Source organism: Callospermophilus lateralis, chromosome 8, assembly GCF_048772815.1.
Source record: "Callospermophilus lateralis isolate mCalLat2 chromosome 8, mCalLat2.hap1, whole genome shotgun sequence".
Taxonomy (NCBI): domain Eukaryota; kingdom Metazoa; phylum Chordata; class Mammalia; order Rodentia; family Sciuridae; genus Callospermophilus; species Callospermophilus lateralis.
This window is the reverse complement of record NC_135312.1, coordinates 91,689,030-91,710,313: the sequence shown is the minus strand read 5'-3', so window position 1 is coordinate 91,710,313 and position 21,284 is coordinate 91,689,030.

Genomic DNA, 21,284 nt, shown 5'->3' with positions numbered 1-21,284 from the left:
TACATAAACTAAGATCTAAGTGATAAATTAGATGAGTGAAGCCAGCGGAGAGGGAAAACGGGGAAAGAAAGTGTGTTCCAGGTAAAGAAAACAACATTTAGTAAATCCAGGAAGAGAGACACTTGGGATTCTCCAGAACTCCTCAGAATAGCCACATTCAGTCACCTGTAGGTCACACTTTAAACACAATTTCCTAAGGAACTGGTAAACTCATGTGCCCAACATTCCAACTTAGAATCATATAAAAGCAAATGCCCTAGGCCAGTCCTGGAAGAGTTGCTCTCTCTATGATTGCCGGTTCTTCTTTTCTCTAATCTTCTCATCCTATCAAGGGAAGAGACAAATTGCTACAGCTGTGAAATTGATAGCAAAGGTACACACTTGGCTTCTCATCTGCCCAGTGAGAGCCAGGGATTCCTGCTACTTCTGTTCAGGATTATGTGACAACTAAACTGACATAGATTCTGTCCATCAGCACTTTATTTGTGCACTCAGGCAGGCCTAAGAGCCCAAGTTATGGAGACCACATACATGCATGACGGTTAGTCTTGGTCTCCATCTCCTTCTGTTCTTTGGAAATTCTGAGATTTATTTTGAGTTTTGTTCCTTTCATGTACCTACACATCTTGCTTGAATCATGTATCAAAATCTATGGTTCACATTTTAAGAGTGGGTTTTCATTTTGGATTTTATACCTACGTTGAATTATTGAATGCAAAATACTGATAACGTGATTTTTATCTGATTGAGCAACTCAAATCTTTCTGTCAACTTACTAACCATAATAAAGGTCGATATCATGAGTCAGCAAAGGCATGATTGATGCAAAGTGTGCAGGCAGTGACTTCCAAGGGGAAAGTAGGCAGCTGGCTTTTCGGTGCAGGAAGCCAAACCTGTACTGATTGACATACTTTACCTGGAGTTCTGAATTTCACCAATGTTTCCTATATGCACATTGAATTTTTCATCTTACTTTATATGTTTCTTGCAGTTTAAATATATTTATGGAGAAGCGTAGAGTATAATCTGGCAAATTTCTGTTTCTTAGTTGCCTAACCTGTGAGATAAAGAATCTCTATGGAAGAATGTGCATCTTTAAGTTCTTTAAGCTTTAACATTGCATTAATTTCTGAAGAATCCTCAATAAGGAACTGCAAATACTACCATCAAAGAAAACCCATGGAATAAGAATATAGAAGCATGTTTGCTTTTTGACTGAGTCAACAAATGTTGTTTTCCTAGACCCAGCTGCAGGATATTCTGGTGCACTTGCAATTCAAGGATCAATGAAAACCATTCTAGCCACTTTAATAGACCATTCTAGAATAATATGGAAAACATGTTCTTTTGCATTATTTTATTTTACACTTAAGTGGTTGAATGCTGAACCAATGGTACAAGTTTTGTGTCTTCAGTTGAAAGCTACAGCAAAAGTAAATAAAGCAATGACTTAGGATTCAAATGCCTGGACACAAAGCACTGTTCTTCAATTTATTCCCTGTGGTTTGGGGCAAATTCTAATTTTCTCATCCCCAATTGGAATAACACAGATAACTAATTTACAGTTTTCTGTGAAGATAAATACATTAAGAAATGCAAAGTTGAAGTCAATACATATCTATCATTGTTAGTATTATCACTATTTTAATTTTTTTTGTTGGTTCCATTTTCTATTAAGGAAATTTTCAAAATAAGAGGGGTCTTTTGCCATCTGTAGTTTCTCTATTTTTCATAACATATTTTTAATAATATTGACACATATTATCATCTATTTTTCAGACTCTACTCAAATTGTATTGTTTACCTAATAATTTTCAGAATCATACATTTTCTCTTAGTTTCTATTTTTCTTTTGTCTTCTTTAATTTCTCTTGGTCTTCCTTAATCCTTCATTTGACATTTCTGAGGAGCAGAGTATTTCTGTTCTGTAGAGTGTTCCTCGGTTTTCCTTGTTCATGTAACCAAATATGGAAAGGTGATTTTTTTCAGAATTGCTATATGGGCTGCTATATCCTTCTCAACATATCACATAAGGAAACACACAGAGAAATTGTCTCATTGTTATAATATGGTATTCTCCTTTAAAAAATCTGTAAAATTATAATTTCCCTTTTTAAATTATTAAGTACTTTTAAATATTTTAAACTATCTAAATATCCTATCACTTTTCATACTCTTTATTTGTACCCACTACTTAGAGTATTTTATTTTCTTAACCATGGAGAGTCATTGGAAGTGTACTCAGCTGAGTAGGATAAAAATCAGATCCATGTTCGAAAATAGCACTCCCAAATCTGTGTGTGTGTGAGATTTTAGTCTCTGACTCCTGTATATTGTAGGCTATGGTTTCTTGCCAACCATCTTCACAGAACAACCCCATTAGACCACCAGATGTCACTGTTACTGACAGTTTCTAACTCCTTGACTATCTTAAGATGTGGTGCTATTTCAAACTAAGAAACTTGTGGAATTTTCCAAAAAGAAAATACTTTAATGATGTTTGAGACCTATCTGATCATCTACAATGTGTTTTTTACTCAAGAGAGTCATGTTGCACATACCACCTTTGCAATGATGCTGATGATGAAGGAGAAGGTCAAGACTCACTTCAAAATTGATTATTTTGGTTTTATTTATTACTTAAGTCACTCAACAAAAGTACTTCCATCACTGATACTTTATGGAAACCTAAATTAAATCAGACCTGGATACTACCATTAGTAGAGACAAATTAGTAGATACAAAAGAAGAGGAAATATCATATGTACAGAATAGCAAAAGAAGATGTTTCTGGGTAGGGGATAAGATACAATAAGGACAAGAAGTATTTTAGTTATATATTAAAGAACAATTAGTATTTGACAAGGGAATAAGTTGGAGAAGATTAGTATGCGTAAAGAAGCAAATATGGAAAAGTACAGAAAGTATAACAGTAAGTGCTTCATTTTATTTCACATGGAGAACATATAGTAGAGAGCATTTAAGACAGTAAAACCACATGTTGAGATCAGATTCAAGGAACACCTTGAGTACCATAGAATAACCTTTAGAAGTGTAAGGAAATGATGTAGAGTAATTCCCAGCCATCTTTGAATATTGTTTTAGTCTTAGACTGTTTAAGTGCAGTCAAAAAACAAGTGAACAAACCAACAAATTTTTAAAAAGTGAAACAAAAAAGAAAAAGAAAAGAGAAGAATTTTCCTGAGCTTACAATCAAGTTCCTGACTGGTAAATTTGGGCAAATAGCATCATTAGGAAAATTGAAGAGAATGTACTGTAGGCATTGAAAACACACTGGCTAATATAATTTAACCTGTTGTTGATAGTTCCTCTGTTATCAGAAATTATATTACTATACTTAGCAGAAAGTAAGAAACAATTAAATCAAATATACAGATTTTCCTTGTCCTCAGATCATGTAGAGATCTGGCTTAGGACCTCTACTATCTACTGTTTAAGGAGGCAACAGAATAAATGAAGACCCTCTCAAATGGACCAAGAGGCCCTATGATTCCTGAAAGATTCTCAGAGGTGCTTAAGGGACTTGTTGAAATGATTAATCTATTATCAATTCAAATAATTCACTGAAACAAGTTTTGAAAAAGGTAATTTATTCATGAAGGCCCAAGTTTGCAGATGAGAGAACGAGTCTCAAATTCACCTCCTTAGAATAGGATTTAGGGATTTTTGGTTTGGTTTTATTTAATGCAATAAAGAAGCAGCATGGTCTTAAGCATAAAGCCAAGATTGGAGGGGAAAAGAGAGGTAAATAGTGGCGTGAACAAGCACACTCAAACCTTGTGGCTTTTCATAGGTCAAATGTCATAAAATGATGGTGTTAGAATGCTCTAAGGGTGGAGTTTGTTTCTTTCTTTCTTTTTTTTTTACTTTTTTAAAATTTATATATGACAGCAGAATGCATTACAATTCTTATTAAATGTATAGAGCACAATTTTTCATATTTCTGGTTGTATACATAGTATATTCACACCAATTTGTGTCTTCATACCTGTACTTTGGATAATAATGATCATCACATTTCACCATCATTTATAACCCCATGCCCCCTCCCTTCCCCTCCAACCCCTCTGCCCTATCTAGAGTTCGTCTATTCCTCCCACGCTCCCTCTCCCTATCCCACTACGAATCAGCCTCCTTATATCAAAGAAAATACTTGGCATTTGTTTTTGGGGGATTGGCCAACTTCACTTAGCATTATCTTCTCTAACTCCATCCATTTAAATTGTGGAACCAACTTAGATGCCCTTCAGTAGATGAATGAATAAAAAAACAAAAGTTGCATATATACACAATGGAATCTTACTCAGCCATAAAAGAGAATAAAATCATGGCATTTGTGGGTAAATGGATGGAGTTTGTTTCTTGACATCCAAAGGTCACCCACAAGACATCTGCACAGGCCCCAGTGAAGGGCTGGTAGTTTCATCTGGTTTGAGCTAGATAAGAGTCCTCAAAGTGCCTGAAAAACATCTTAGGCAATCTATACCCTCGTGACTCATACATCAGAAGGTGCTATCTCTATCAAAGCTACTGGAGACTAATAATATATTCCTTACCTATATGATTGTGAATTTGATGTTTTTTTAACTGAAAACAAATATGCACTCTGTGTCTAGAGGATTTACCCAGGTTTTACTTCAGTTTCAAGCATGCAGTTGTCAGCCTTGAGGGACATCTGGCCTAACCATGTTTTCAAATAGAGTGCTGTTTTAGTCAACTTTCTGTCACCGTGACCAAAATACCTGACAAGAACAACTTAGAGGAGGAAAAGTTTATTTTGGCCCAGAGACTAAGTCTATGTTGTGATAACCCTGTTGCTCTGGGACCAAGGTGAGGCCCAACTTCATGATGGAAAATCATGGGGGAAGAGCACTCTTCCATTCATGGGGACCAGGAAGCAGAGAGAGAAGGAAGGGGGACACTCATGGAAGATGCCCCCTTCCAGGGAACACCCCCTTTGACTTATCTCCTCCAGCCACCTACCAGCAGTGACCACCCATTTAGTCCATTCAAACTAGGATGATGCGAATAGTTAACACTCTCATAATCGGATCATTTCACCTCTGAACATTCCTGCATTCACATAGGAGCTTTTGGGGACCCTTCATAACCGAACCATAACAAATGCACCAGTCGTATTAGGCTCTAATAGGGGATGCTTCTATTACATTAATCAGACTGTTTACTACTTCAACACATTCAGAAAATATGCTTCAAGTATTTTCACAAGCCTGTTCATTTTGTTTTTAAGAATAAAAACCCTGCCTTTTATTATTTACTTTCTCTTTGTAAATCTTATAGAATAAATTACATTTGCATTTTTTTCTGTTCTATAAAATTTTATTATTACAGATTATGCAAGCCAGATAATCCTAACAGAGGCTGGAATAAAGTAAGCCTTCAAACCTATTTTGGGATAGTATGACTTACTCTAAAATTGCTTTTAATATTATCATTTTTCTGTGGTCCTGGAGTATGGGATTTGACTGACTTCTTTTCAAAGACTTAACCGGAATAGAGTAACTCAACTACTAACTCTTTTTGTTTTATTTTTTGTCTCTTTGGGATATTTCTCCTGACAGTCAAAATTTTCTTTTCTGAATTTCATATTTAGCTCTATTCCCTTGAATCAAGCTAAATAATTCATTTCTACCCTATTTCAGCTTTTTATAAAATATAACCAGTTATTATACTCCCAGTTTGCTCTGCATCAGCCAAACTTTGCACATTTATGGACTTGAATCTTCCCTTATTTCCCTCATAATTTTACTCTTTATTTTGTTACCTGTGCCACCTGAATATCTATAATGTAAAATGCCCAAAGCACTTTCCAAGTTTGAAAATTACTTTTGAGGCAATTGTTGCTAGAAAATGACCTCAACTGTAACTCAGTTTCATTCAGCATATAGAGGTCACTATGGGATAGAGTTTAAAGAATCACTGTTAAATTTCTTTGTCACTTTGTTTCTTTTTTTCACCCTATCATTCTGAAAATGGCCTGAGTTCTAGAAAGAAGTTGAAGAAAATAGTAATTTCTCTGAGCGCTGCTTTAAATGTTCATGGTTTGTCAAACTTCCAGTGGTAGACTAGGATATTTGCTGTGAAATATTTGGATCAGAAGTTCTGCAATTCATATTACTGAATTACTGAGAAAGATGGTGAACATTTAGTCCTTGCAATATTACTTAAGTATATCTTACAGTATAGCCTATCTCAACAAACCATGCTCTGTAAGGTAACCCATTCACTGGAATGATGAAAGAATACTCTTCCCCATAAACTTGTGCTTGCACTTCCTGTATCAAAGTAAATGTCATATGATTATGAACATGCTATACAATTATACATTGCCATATTTATATTACTATACTAGACTCGTTCATTTAAAACTTGCTTTGCTTAGTTTTAAATTAATTAAATTTAAGTTAACTGACCAGATGATAACACAGCTTGTACTGTCAGATCCTTAGAAGAACACTTGAGACACCCAAGAAGATATACCAAACATGTGAAATGAACACATAGTTGTCAACGGCAGTGTCTTCTTGGGAAACAAATTACTATTTTCAGCCGTAAGCAGTCAAGATTTTTTAATATATCTGTCTCAAATAGCCATAGGCAGACAAGATTAAAAACGAATGAGATCAGCCTTCTCCAGTTATCACTAAGCAGGAGTGGCTGTTCTCCACGGGCAGGTGGCTACTTGCACGGCAGAAGTCTATTCCAGTATCCTCATCTTCCTTCTCTCTTTCTTTGTTCCTGTTAATAGGTGTGCATACACAGACTGGGGGAGGGGTTATATATTTGCTCACAGCCTCTATTTGTTTTTTCACAGATGGGTATTTAGATAAACCAGCGATTCTTGTTAAAACCATGAAGGAGTTAATATTGGTCCATTTTATTCCTGCTTTAACTCATTTGTGGCACATTCACTCTCTTGGAATACCAGCTGCCAACTCTTCTGCCCTAATGAAACAGGAACATTCACACTTTGGTTGTCACATATTCATACCATACAATACAACTTCCCCCAGGGGATTTGCCTTAATATAAACCTTATCTTTTCATTTCCAGAAAAATTCCACTTCACTAGCTGTTTTGTCACTGGTTCTATACAGGATTCTTTGACACCATTAATGTGTCAGGGAGATGATGAGAAAATGGGTTATCTACATTTTAAAAAGATAGCACTTCTGAAAATATTTTTTTCAGAGGCTGGCAAACTACAGGCACCCAAATAAATATTTACTCCACCCTCCCTCCCACCTTCCCTTCTGAACTTTGAAGATACAAATGTTCGGATGGCTTGTGAGAGAAAGCAGCCTCTAAGTGCTTTTGTTTTTGTTCCTTTGAAGCTAGACAAGGGTGAGTTATGTTCTCTGAGCTCCACCCTCCTCCTGATGCAGAAACTACTTCCCAGGGAATGATAAACCTCAGATAGGATTGTTTATTGCACATTTCCCAGGAACTGGTAGATATAGGAATATAACAGCCTGTGGTCTTTACATGTTTCAAACTGACCTTGCCCTTCTCTGTCTCTTTATCTCTCCCTGTGCTCCAGGATACTCCCCTCACCCCTCTTGTTTCTGGTCTTTCTTTGCCAGACATCTAGCAGCGTTTTCCGACTAGGATCTTGCTTCAGGCACTGTGCTGAGCATTGGTAGGCATAACGACAGAAAAGACAATTTGATGCAATCCCTCTTGAAATTGACAGTGTGATGGGAAGCAAACACATAAGAGGGGTTTGCAATGTGTTGTACAAAGATAGGGATAAATTTAGAGTGCTATCCCAGCCAACTTGAAATGAGTCATGGAGCATGAGTTAGAGCTAGCTAGGAGAAGGGCAAGAGTAAGGGAGGGGACACAGGGCATGGCTGGCAGAAACCTTGGGAGTGACCCTTTGAAGGAAGGACTGTGTGAACAAAGGCCTATGAGTGAGTTGGTGGGCAAATTTCACAATGACCAGTTCTGGTCTATGAGTCCAACAATTGGGGCTCCTTTATGCTTTTTGTAATCAGAGGTGGAGGCCATTTTGACATGAGCCAATGTTAGTGTGAGGATGGAAATAATGATTAGTTATGGATGTTCATAGTAATTGCAAATTCTAGAAAATAAACATTGAAGATAAACATTTAATCTAGAGTACTCATAAAGTAATGCTAATTATAGCTATTCATAAAAACTATATTTTGTATCTATTTATAACAGAATATGAACATGGAAAGTCACAGTTATACACCGGAAAGGGCCCTTGTGAATGGCCTAAAACAATTCCTCATTTTACAGAAAAAGAAAATGAGGCCCAATAGTATTAAGTGACATTTTCAAGGTTGGCCTAAAGAGAAATGCAAATCAATACTAGAGTGAGATTTTATCTCACCCCAATTAGAATAGCTGTTATAAAAAAAAAAGAAGAAGGAGGAGGAGGAGGAGGGGGGTAAGGCTGAGGAGGAAGAAAAGGAAGAGGAGAAGGAGAAAAAAGAAAAAGAAAAATCAAAGAAAAAGAACAACTAGCAAATACTGGTGATAATGTAAATTAGTATGGCCATCAGGAAAAACATATGGAGATTCCTCAAAAAACTAAAAATAGAGCTACCATATAATCCAGCTATCCTGCTTCTGGTTATGTATCTAAAGAAAATGAAATCAGCATGTGAAAGAGACACCTGTATGTCCATGTTTATTGCTATACTGTTCTCTAAGATAAAAATCTACTTACGTGCCCATCAAAGATGATTGGATAAAGAGTATATAGTGTGTGTGTGTGTGTGTGTGTGTGTGTGTGTGTGTGTGTATGTATTTATTCATATATCTACAAATGAGAATTATTCAGCCATAAAGAAGAATGAAATTCTGTCATTTACTGCAAAATGGATGGAATTGGAGGTCATGAAGTGAAATAAGCCAGACACAGAAATACAAGTGGCACATGTTCTCTCTCATATATGGAAGCTAAAAGATGACCTGGAAGTAGAATGGTGATTACTAGTGATTTGAGCAGGGGCTGAAAAAATAGAGGTTGTGTTTGATCAGTGCATACTCTCTGTACATATGTAAATATCATATTGAACATCATTAATATGTACAAAATATATGTATTATAATAATATATAATATATATAATCCCAATAGATTAAGATAAAAATCTGCCCTATATTAAATTAGTAGAAGTGTAATTATGTTACTATAAACTACTTATAGTTTTTTCAAGAAGTGATATTATTCATGTAGCATATTTACTTGTTTGCTTTCAGATATTCTCTTTCTTAAACTGAAGTTTTCAGTATTTCGGTTATAAAATAATAACCGGGTATAGAACCAATTTATTTGGTGATGTTGTTCTTATTTTAGTTTTGTACATATGAATTTGGACAACTGTAATAATTCCACTAAGTCTTCATTAAAACTGTAGACCATTAGTTATCATAATGAATCTGCACAAGTATAGAGAGCACCCATTTCATGCCCTTCTACCTATTGGAGGGCTTTATAATGGTAAAAGCCAGTATTTGTATTAAACATTATTGTCGGGAGATGCACTGCTGTGTGCTTCCAACAGGACTCACTCTAATAGAGAATAAGATTAACCATTTATTAAAAAGCAAGGATAGCACTGTACTGGAGAGAATAAATGGAAATAAGTAAAAATCTCAAGAGAAACCAAATGGGTATTATACAGGCCAATACCACAGTTTAATCCTCCCCCTTTCAATCCGCAAATGCAAATGGCAAGTTGTTTTAAGGCAAAATCTAATCTCTTTTGCATCTGTTCTCTAAAGCCTTGTGTTAGACAGATATCTCACTATAAAGCTGGCATCCCAACCAGTTCAGGAAAATGCAAATCTAGCTTGAGAATTAAACCAATGAATTCTGAAATTTGATTAGCAATTCCTCCATTTTTTTGAATTGTTGACTTCAGTTTCCTGAATTGAGGCAGCAAGCCAGCACTGTTGTCAATGGAGCCACATATTGTCATTAGTAGACAATGTTACATACTCCCAGGACTGCTTTCTTTCAGTAAAAGTCTACTAGAAATCTAGAGAGGAACACAGATCCTGAGATACAGACTATCTCTCCCATTCCTATCCTTGACTAGTTACATTCATTCTGTAAACTTCCAAAAATTGAAACCTGTGCACAGAAGTAACAGCTACCACTCCCTTGCTAGATAGGACCTTATTCAAATCAGTTTACTTTCCTAAGAAGCTGGGCTGAACAATGTGTGAACCTTTTTTTGCTTTGACAGAGATGTTTTAATCTAAAACCAAATTTCTTCAAATGGATATCTTTGTATATCTTAAAAGGGCATTCTGAATCTTCCAACTGTGAAGAAAAGATGGGCTGGAAAATGAGTAACAAAAGAGAAACCTGAAGGAATGCACAGGAGCCAGGATAGAGATACTAGGACTCGTCTCAAGTGTTATTTCCTTTAATGGGCTGGACTCTATCCTTGTGGAAAAAGAAACATTCAAGGAGCCAGAAAGGAATATTTGTCTACATACAGGTTTACTTATCTGTAGCTTCCAGCCATGACTATCCTCAGGCCAAGAAGTAGGAGGATCCTTTTTCTCTCTCCCCTCAAGGTTATTAGAGTACAAGATGCACTCAGCAAGATAGGAAATAGTGGTTATCAAAACCTCCTGACTTCAAAAATTTTTTTTTGTCATAAGCTAGGTTTGCACAGAATCTCCAGCACTGGTTAGCATCTGGTGTGGGGGCCTGTGGGCCCATCTCCCCCACCCACTCACTTCTGGAATTAGAATCCTAGGTTCACAGCATGTCGGAGTTGGAAGCTGAAGGTAGTGTAACTTCCTGAATGTTTGAATCCCTTTCTCTCCAGTCTTGCAAATTGGTTATTCCTCCTTGAATGTCTCTTGAAGAGTGAAGGAGGGCAGGAAAGGTGGAAGGGAAGAACACGTACGAACTGCTGCTATGTAGCATGCTTTGAAATCAATCAGTTCTGTGAGCTCCTGTGTTTACTAATAACCAACAGAAAAGAAAAATTCAACTTGTAATGTGAAACAAATATGAGTAGCAATGGTAGGATTCAACATTCAGCCTCTCTCGTACTTTTTACAGAGCAACTTTTACATTTTAATCCTAGGAACACCAATTATTTGGCATGCTTAAAAAGTATTATTGAAAAGGGTAATGAAGCAATTTGTTCACTGAGGTATTCTCCAGTAAATTTACAATCTAACTTATAAATGTAAATTAAATTATGCTTACTTATATAAGTACAAATAAAAATTATAATTATATATTTTATTTGTGAATAATAGATTATAATTTTAATAATTTATATGTCTAAGTATTTACATAATATATAAATTACTGTAGAAATACCAATCTTTACTAATGTCCTGTTTCTGCCAAGTGTGATTAAAAAAAAAAATGTAAAGCTTGTGGTTGATTATTAAGTATGAGGTCCTGTGCTAAAGATTTTAAGAGTGTTAGTTCATATTCACAAAAGTTCTATCATCAAGTTGTGTTTTTGCAGACACAGGAGTTAACCTACCTTGGGCTGCCCAGTAGGAAAGTGGTGGTAAATCTGATTTTTAAGCTAGAGAGTTTAACTCAGGGGTCTCTACTCTCTGTGTCTCCATTATACTGATCTATGTTCTCGGAGCTCTTTTACCACACATGTCATTGAGAGTGGTATTCCTTATGACAGCTCCAGTGCCCAATGCAAGTCCAGAGACCATCTGAAAAGGCAGAAAACACAAATGTATTCAATGATCCTCCTACAGAGGAACAGAAACTGAGATTCTAAGTATTTTTGTAAATGGCTGACCATTCTGGTTACAATTTATGTTGATAGATATATTGGGGGAGAAAAATTATTAAGCTTAACACTTAATGGAGAATGTTTAATATAGGGATTATTAAGGAAATGAATATTTTGCTAGTCACTCATTCCTTCTCCTGTGATTAAGAACTTTTAATGTTAATAAAAGTGAAGACCAGCAATGATTTAATTAGAACTTTTAAAAGTTTATTTTAATTTTTCACTAGACATGTGAAACAACTTCATTTTATAAAGTTAAAAAAATATTTCTACTTCTATAATCTAAAGACAGCTATCTCATCTCTTTGGGGGGGTGGTATACTATGGATTGAACTCAGGCGCACTCAACTATTGAGCCATATATCCAACCCTTTTTTGCATTTTATCAAGAGACAGAGTCTCACTGAGATTCTTAGTGCCTTGCTTTTGCCGAGGCTGACTGAACTCTCAATCCTTCTGCCTCAACATCCTGAGTCACTGGGATTACAGGCATGCATCAAACTTTTAAGCATAATTAATGATAATACTATCATAGCAACTATTTGTTGAGCTCTTACTTGGCAGAAAGCACAATAATAGTTACTTTCATAAAATCTTTACAATGTTGATATTTATCTCTGATGAAGAACCAGGTCAAAGATTTGTTTTATATTTTTGAAATTTACTGGACTCATGCTCAGATCTCTTTGAGAGGGCTGATAAATGTGTCCTCTTATGGAAAGTTGATGATATAAACTAAGTACTAATAGGGGAGATGGAGAAGAAGTTTACAGTCATCACTAGAATCGAGCAAGTAATCTGTCAATTAGGAATAGAGGACAGAAAGGAGGTTGAGAAAACTGAGGATAAAAGTGGAGTAGGTTTTGGAGTGGACAGTGTTAAATTATCTTTTAACTAGAGCATGCTTATGATTTCCATGAAACTTATTGGGAGATACTTGAAATGTAAATATGAATTTAGGACATTTTAGGGAGTACTCAGCATTTAAAATGGTGGTAAAAACCATGAGTTTAACTGCAGAAATCATGAGAAATGTACAAAGAAGAATGAAGACCAGAATCTAACAGGAATGAACTCATTAGATTTTAAGCTTTCATATAGGATTTCAGGTAATACTGTATACCAGTATACTAACAAACAGGGTTTGTTAGTCCGCAATTCATGAAGAATTAAAATGTTACATAATTCTTTTATTCACAATAAAAATACTAAGGAAAGAAAAGATAAAGGTCCTTTATCTTTTATCTGCTTTATTATTGAAGATGGATCTTCAATAAATACATAAACAGATTAAACCTCAATATCTTTAATTCCTTTCTAACTCTATGAAAAAAAAATAAAATTTAGGCGTATTTACCTTAACTATGAACAGGAAATGTGACTTTTTAAAAATTTCCCACCAACATTAGAGTGAGATGAACCAAAAGAAAGAGGAACTCATCTTTCAATATTTTTAGGTTTTAATGCAAATCGTAAAGTAATAGCAGAACCCTTACTTCAGTTAGGCCTAATCTCAACCCTTTAACCAGGGTGCTTCTTTTAAAATGAAGTCAGATACTTTTTCTCCTCTTCTAAGGTCTTTTAGTGGATCCTCTGGCTTTAACCAGAGTAAAAACCTCAGATCCTTCTATCCATCTACCACTTCCCACCTAATTGGTGTCCCATTGCTGCTCTGCCTTCCCCTCTTCTCCATTTTGCTTAATGTAGTATAGTCAATTGGAAGGTTTGTTGGTTTCTTGAAAATGCCACCCGTGCTTCTGTTTGAGGGCGTTTCCCCCACTGCTATCTCTGGCTGTCAATCTCCTCCCCAGGAATCTGCTTGGCTACCCCCCTCACATCATTGAAGTTTTGCTCAAATGTCAGCTTTTAAATTAGTCAGAGTAAGCACTATCCAGACCAACCCATTTAACACTTGCAATCTACCTTCTTCTGTCTATCCCCTACTCCTAATCCCCCTTACCTTGCTTGCCATTATTTTTATGCCACATGTGTCCTTAAATATACCATATAATTTAGTGATACTATTTAAACAAATCTGTCAAGAGTTTAAGATGTACTTTTGTTTTTTGCACAACTAAGAAAGAAAAAAAAGTTTTCAGTTCGTGATATGCCATCAATTATTAGATGTACCTAGATTTTATGGATGTTAAAAATGTAGAAAAGAAAAGTTCCATTTGCAACTTAATTAAATGCATATTTATTATGTCCCATTTTTAAAATCCATCTTTTTATGCCAGAATGTAAATTAACAATGGCAAAAATCTTTGGACTTTTTTCCACTGATATACTGAAGATGCTGAGAACAATGTTTGTCAAGTATTAGGTTCTTAACAAAGGTCTGTTGAGCGAATTGTTCATCATTTGAAGAGAAGTCACTCTGGACTAACTAGAGATCAAATCAGTGGAAGAATGGATGTCATCCAGAAGTCACACACTAGGGGCAAAGTGGCTCAAAGATTCTGCTTTTTTATGAAGAATCAGTTCACGACTCTAGACAATCACTTTATGAGAATGGGCATGAGCACATTGCAGTTTAGATGTCATAGATACATTGTTCACTGCCTTAGCAGTTATCTTAGCAATAGATACATTGCAACATAACAAGTGGATCCAAAACTTGGCCACTTAAAACAACACACAATTATTATCTCATAACTCCTGTAAGTTAGGAATTTGAACACAGCTTAGCTGGATCTCTCTCAGACTTTCATAGGCTATCAAGATATTGGCTGGAATGTAGTTATCTCAAGGCTTGACTGAGGGAGGATTGACTTCTAAGATCATGGAATCATTGGAGGATTCAGTTTCTCTTGTGTCATTGGATTGAGTCTTTTGCTAGGTTTTAACAGGAGCTTATCCTTAGTTTCATGTAGTTTCATGCCACATGGGCTTCTACCATATAGCAACTTGCTTCAGCAAATTTGTAAATCAAGACAGCAATAGAGGATCTTTTGGCAAGATGGAAATCACTAAATTTTGTAATCTCAGCATGGAAGCCACATACTATCACCTTTGTCATAGTCAATGGGTCAGAAACAAGTCACAAGGTTCAGCCTGCATTCAAGGAGAAGGACTTTATAAGAGTATAAGTACCAGGAACTTTGCAGACCATCTTGAGCATCTGCTTACAATATTAAGAGAAGGCATCCTTGGAACTTCATGTATGGGAAGAGGCGGTTTGCCTGTGGAAGATCTAGGAAGATGCTTGAATTGACACCTCATGGAGTATATGTTAAATGATGTTCTTAGTGAGCTTCTTCTCCCTCACTTTCCATCCATGGTGGTGTGTTTCTCACAGCAATTCCTTTTGGACTAATGACTTATTGGATAAAGGTTGGATACTTGACTTGGGTCAATTAAATTCCGCCCCATGGTTTTACTTATTTATTTGTAGCTCTGAAGTTCAAATTCAGGGCCTTGTGCATGGAAAGCACATACTCTACCACTGAGCTATTACCTTAGCCCATGCACATTTTTTTTGAATTTGGCATAACAAACTTTAGCTCAGTATTGTTTTGAGGGGTAGTCCAATTTTAAGAACTGTGCCTTGTTCATCCTCTGTCACATGGAATGAAAAGTCAGAAAAAAAAATTCCTGCTAAAAGGAAAGGACAAAGTGTTGAGAGCAATTTAGAGAAAAAGTAGAAAGCATTTGATGGATTACGTGTTCACATTTTCTAGTCATTTCTGTAATAAGTTGTCATGAAACTTCTGTTTTTATAAATTCTTTCTTTTTCACTAGAGCAAGTTCAAGACAGTTTTGTACCTTGCAACTAGAGTTCTTCCTAATTATCTCTTTTTGAGCAACTTCAAGGTACCTTTGTAATGGTGACTGTGAATATGACACACTATGATGACATTTCCTAACAAAGACATTGGGAAAACCTGAAAAGAAGGGAAGAAGGCCTTGGGCCTTCAGTTCAAATTACAGCACCATTTCAATTCTCAGCAAACTACTTATTAATTCACTACTTCAACTTTTATAACATTTTGAGATAGAACATATGAAATTAGAATGGTTTTGTAAGATCCCCAGTGGATTTAAATATGTAGGAGTTTAAGTGGTGAAACTACCTAAAGGCACATTTAAAACATCATGGCTTCTGTCTAGTCCACTCTTATTCAATAAATGTATTCATTTCTTTACTCAAAAACTTCAAACATGCACAAATATCAAACTATCTTATGCACTTCTTAAATACTGACTTAAACTAAGGAAATAACAATGTTATGATTGAATGCAAATGTTATTTGTAGCCAGGACTTTGACAAACTTTTTCAGATTTTCAGCAATGCAGAAAAAACTTTGCAAAATATTTCAGAGATCTGGAAATACTTAGACTATAAAAGAATGAGTAATTGATGAAGTGTTGTCTGCATTGCCCTTTCCTCCCTTTAGGTTGTTTAATCAGCTTCTAATCTTTTTCCAAAACATCGTTAAATACCAAGTCACCTCTCAAAGCAATATTGACTCAGAAGATGAATTTAGAGCACTTTCAGTGGTCAGTTCTAATTGTTATTTTTGTATATATAGCTCAGTTTCCCTAATGTACAGTAGCTATCTATTTCCATGTGCAATTGTCTTTTCAGTTCTTAGAGACTTCTTAATGAACGATAGCTGTGCACTATTGATTTGCTTTTACATTGTTGACTGAAAAGAGACCTCTTTAAAAAGGTGAGATTGCATGCCTAGACAAAGTAAAATATTTTTTAAAGTAATTAAAAAAAATAGTACACTTGTAGAACTCGGTGCATTATATTGGAGACTTTCCCATTTTCACTTAGCAAGAAAGAGGTGTCCTGACCAAGAGCTGAAGTTTCCATTAAAGATCTTGCACTTAGTGTGTGTTCCTGAGCAAGTCATTTCAGGACAAAGGTTTCACAAGAAAAAATCTCTGGGTTTAAATCACAGATGATTGACATAATCACATTTGTGAGGGAAATTGGCCATCTGTGAGTGGCATCCGCTGGGATGCGTAGGTGTGAGTGAGTTGCCCACAAGCCTCCTGGGCAAGTTTCTGCATAGCTGTCCTCAGCTCAGAGGCTAATTAAAGATGAGAAAGTGCCAAGCAATATTGAAATTGAGCCATTGCAACATCAGAAAATATTATTAGTTTCATCATAACTCAGAATTATTAAGGAACATGACAATATCACTTTAATAAGTTAATATCGTAAAGCATGTGATAAAATTGTGCAAATTCACAATTGCCTCTCTACTTCCAATTCCCCTGCCTTAGTTCAGTGTCTGATAATCTCACATGTGCATCACTACGGATATCCTAATGGTTGTGTCTAACTTCAGTTTCTGCTGTTTCTCTTTCATTTTGCAAGGTCTGTCAAAGAGTGCTCTACACTAATGAAGGCTATTTCCCAATCTGAGGCCACATTTTACTTCCAAAGGGCGACAGTGACATTGCACACACAGACGCCCATGGTTCCAGACTCTCCTTGCTCTCCTCACTGCCCACCCCACATTCTTTTTCTTCACTATGTAGTCCCCTACTTTCTTCTTTCTTGCTCCCTCTTCTCTCCTCCCCATTTCCTTCCCATTTTCATTTCTCTCATTTCTTGCCTTTTATTCTTTAAATTTCTTTATTTTCTTTATTTTAAACAACATGTTTTTTTGTTTTGTTTTATTTTTGTTTGTTTTTTACCAAAACCAAAACAAAACAAATGCAAATCTATTCCTTTTTCAAAAATTAAAAAAATTGACCCTAGAAAAACCTAAATAATTTTCTGGAAAATGGCTTTGGAGCAAAACTAAACTGATGTCAGTCTATATTTCACCCTTACTTATCTCAGGTGAATAGTCACATTCTTTTGTTGCTGCTGCTGCTGCTATTGCAGATATATAGACATGTGTCACTTTGGGGTACTGGCCCAAACTTCACATAGGGCCTCTGAGGTAGACACACCTTATTATCTTTATAGAATAAGAAAAAAAAATCTGAGTTCTAAAAGACAGTTAACTGGAGGACTTTGACAGGTTTTGGATTTATACAGCTTTCACTATTGTTACTACAGATTCTAAAGTATCCTCTGTTTCCTCTTTTCCACTAGCAAATTACATTCCTACCCAAAATGTCCTTCTCCAGAACTCTGTACTTTTGTTTTCAAAAATCTCTGATGTTTGAAAATGAATAATATCTCTCTACAAACATAAAGTGAAAAGCACCCACAATCTTAACAGCATTTAACAAATTAACAAGACCACATAATAACAGTAATAATAATAATGATAATGACAATAAAAATAGGGTGGAAACTTTTGAAGGTAACAGGCTTGTGGCATAGAATAGTATGGTTGGTGGTATCATATACATATATAGACTTGTCTCCAAACTGATCAAGTAGCACTAAATCATATGTCAATCATAACTCAATAATGTAGCTAAATAAATACAAAGCTGTAAAAAAGACCTTCTGTTTCCATATTATCCAGTGCTACCCAATCACAGTAATTACTTACAGGAGTTTTGAGACTAGCTTTTTAGTTTCTCCATAGTTACTCAATACATACCTCTGATACACACACACACACACACACACACGCATACACACACACACACGCATACACACACACACACATACACACACATTTATGAAAGTAAGTATGACTTCTCCATTGACCTCTTTGAGTTGCTAGTATGTTATGATCATCTTTCCAGCTTAGCACACAATTGGTGTAATCTGGGTTTGTAATTGGAATGACTATGTAGCATTCCAATATTGAACTTTTACAATAATTCATTGTTCACCAACAGATGAAAAAAATATACTGTGTAAACACCCCTAAATATCTCTCTCACTAATGATTCAATAGATTTATAGAAGGAAAACTGTTTAAAGGATATTTAAAAATTTAAAGTTAATATAAAATATACTTCAAAAGCCCCTACCATCAGCACATTCTCACAAATAGTATATTGGAGGGCCTGCCATCCTGCCAGAACTTGATGTTATGAAACTTTTTATCCTTTGCCAATCTGATAAGTGGAAAAAGATTTCTCAACCTTATTGATCTTTGCATTTTCATGATTATTGATTTAGCAGACCACATTTTCCTTCTTTCTCTTTCTCTATTTCTTTTTTTTTTTTTTTTTTTTGCCTCTACTCCAGTTCTTCCTCTTGCACCTTCTTAAATTTTTGGTTTTCTTCTGCAGAAAGTTCTCCTTTCATTTCTTTTTTTTTCTTATCAATTTGAAGAAGTCTTTTGAGAGTACAAATATCAACACTTTCACATCTTTTGTGAAATAACATTCCCATAGATGTTCCTCTGCCTCTTAACATTTTTTATGTTGTTCTTTGCTCACTTTCTTATGACTGACACGGTCAAATCTAGTTCTTTTTTTCTTGAAAGCATGTGAATTTCCTCTTCTATTTGGGAAAGTCATCTCTACATCGATGTTATATAACTATTCCACTTTACTCCATTCAAGTATATTTTAAATTTCACTTTAAAAATTTAAACCTTTAATTTATCTGGAATTTATTTTTTATATTGTATAAAGATTTCATTTGTAAAACAGCATAAAGTGAAGGTTTAACTTCTTCCAATCTTCTAATTAATTACTGACCTGCCCCAGTAACATATATGGAATGATCCTATGTTCTTAATAAATCAGCATATTAAACATATGAAATAATAACATCCCCACTCTGGGACAATTATTTATTAGTTTCTAATAATCTATTCATTAGGATAGCTTCCTAAGATCTTTAAAAATATAATACAGCAAGTTCTTCACAGTTCCTTTCTGAAATTTTCTTGAGATTCATATATATTTATGAATGTAAGTTAATTTTGACTCATAAAAATGTAGAATTTTTTGAAAACAATTGTGTGTGCATACTGTACATATATTACTTTTTCTGAATTTTGGATGTTTTGTGATCATGTCTTCCTATCTAGGGAAAGGATTTATATATCATGCTTTATGTCCTCAATAAATTGCATATTTTTCTTGATAAATAAATTTGAAGAGACTTGAATGCATTTAATATCTTGTTAATATTATGTAAGTGATCTTTATTTATTTACTTTTTGTTGACAAATTGTTGAAAGATTAGAGAACTACAACTCTTTATAAATGTATTTATACATACTTGTATCATCAAATTCTAAAGCATTCTATTTTTTATTGTCATTTTAACTCATTTAGATTTTATAAGTATACTGATGAGAACTAACAATTATTATGCATCCTCCTTTGCAGTATGCATATTCCTTGTGACCAATAGCCTACTTACCATGTATTCACAAGTAACTCTGAAATTTTACTGGCTTAAAACAGGAAAATTATGTTTCTCATTCAATATATTCCTACTGTGGGCAAATGAGGGCCATGCGCTGTATTACTTTCTCTGAGACCCAGATGAGGAGGGGGCAACTACTTTGCAACAGTGCTGATCTCTGTGGCAAAGAACAATGCAGATAGGGAGTCACCTGCTTGCTCTAACAGCAGCCACTTGGAGTGACAGAGACCATTCTGCTCACATTTTACTGGCTAAAGCAAGTTACTTATCTACACCTCATTTCAAAGATGTGAGAAATTCAATTCCTTGTGTCTAGAATGAAAAACAAAAGTGTTAGCTAAAATAGAAAATATTTGGGAGCAAATAATAATGAACACATCACATATTATAAGTTTGGATTGCCACCTACAAAAGTATTTACAAGAAATACTTACTAGGCAAACGGGAAGACTGAAATACAGGAATTAGACACTCAGTTAAAAACTGTAAACCCAAGGGGGGCACACAGTAATGAACACTTGTAATCCCAGCTTCTCAGGAGGCTGAGGCAAGAGGATCCCAAGTTTGAGGTCAGCCTAGGCAACTTAGCAAGACCTTGTCTCAAAATAAAAAATAAAAAGGGCTGGGGATGTAGCTCAGTGATAGAGCACCACCGGGTGTAATTCCCAGCACTGAAAAAAATAGAGGTGGCTGAAGATATTGGATCTGTAGCTCAGTGGTAGTGTCTGCCTAGCATGCAAAGGACCTGGATTTGATCCCCATCAAAAGAAAAAGAAAGGAAGGAAGGAAGGAAGGAAGGAAGGAAGGAAGGAAGGAAGGAAGGAAGGAAACCCAGAAGGACTGAAAATAATGTGTCTAACAAAAACTTCTTCATGAACATTCTTAAGAGTATTATCCATTAAAGTCAAAAAGTGAAAACAGTCTAAGTTACCACAAACTGATAGTGAATAATTAAAATGTGGCATACCCATACATTGAAATGCTATCCAGTGCTCCAGCATGGATTAACCTTGAAAATAATATGCTAAGTGGTAAGACCTGATTCAGGGACCGTACATTTTATGATTCTATTGCTATGGAAATTCAGATACTTTTATATCTTTAAAAAAGTTATATAGCCCATGTTTGTCACCTACAAATAGCCATAGCTGATTTGATCTTTTTATTTAGCCTTAAAATTTCCATTTTTTAAAGGAGATAGATGATAGATAGATAGA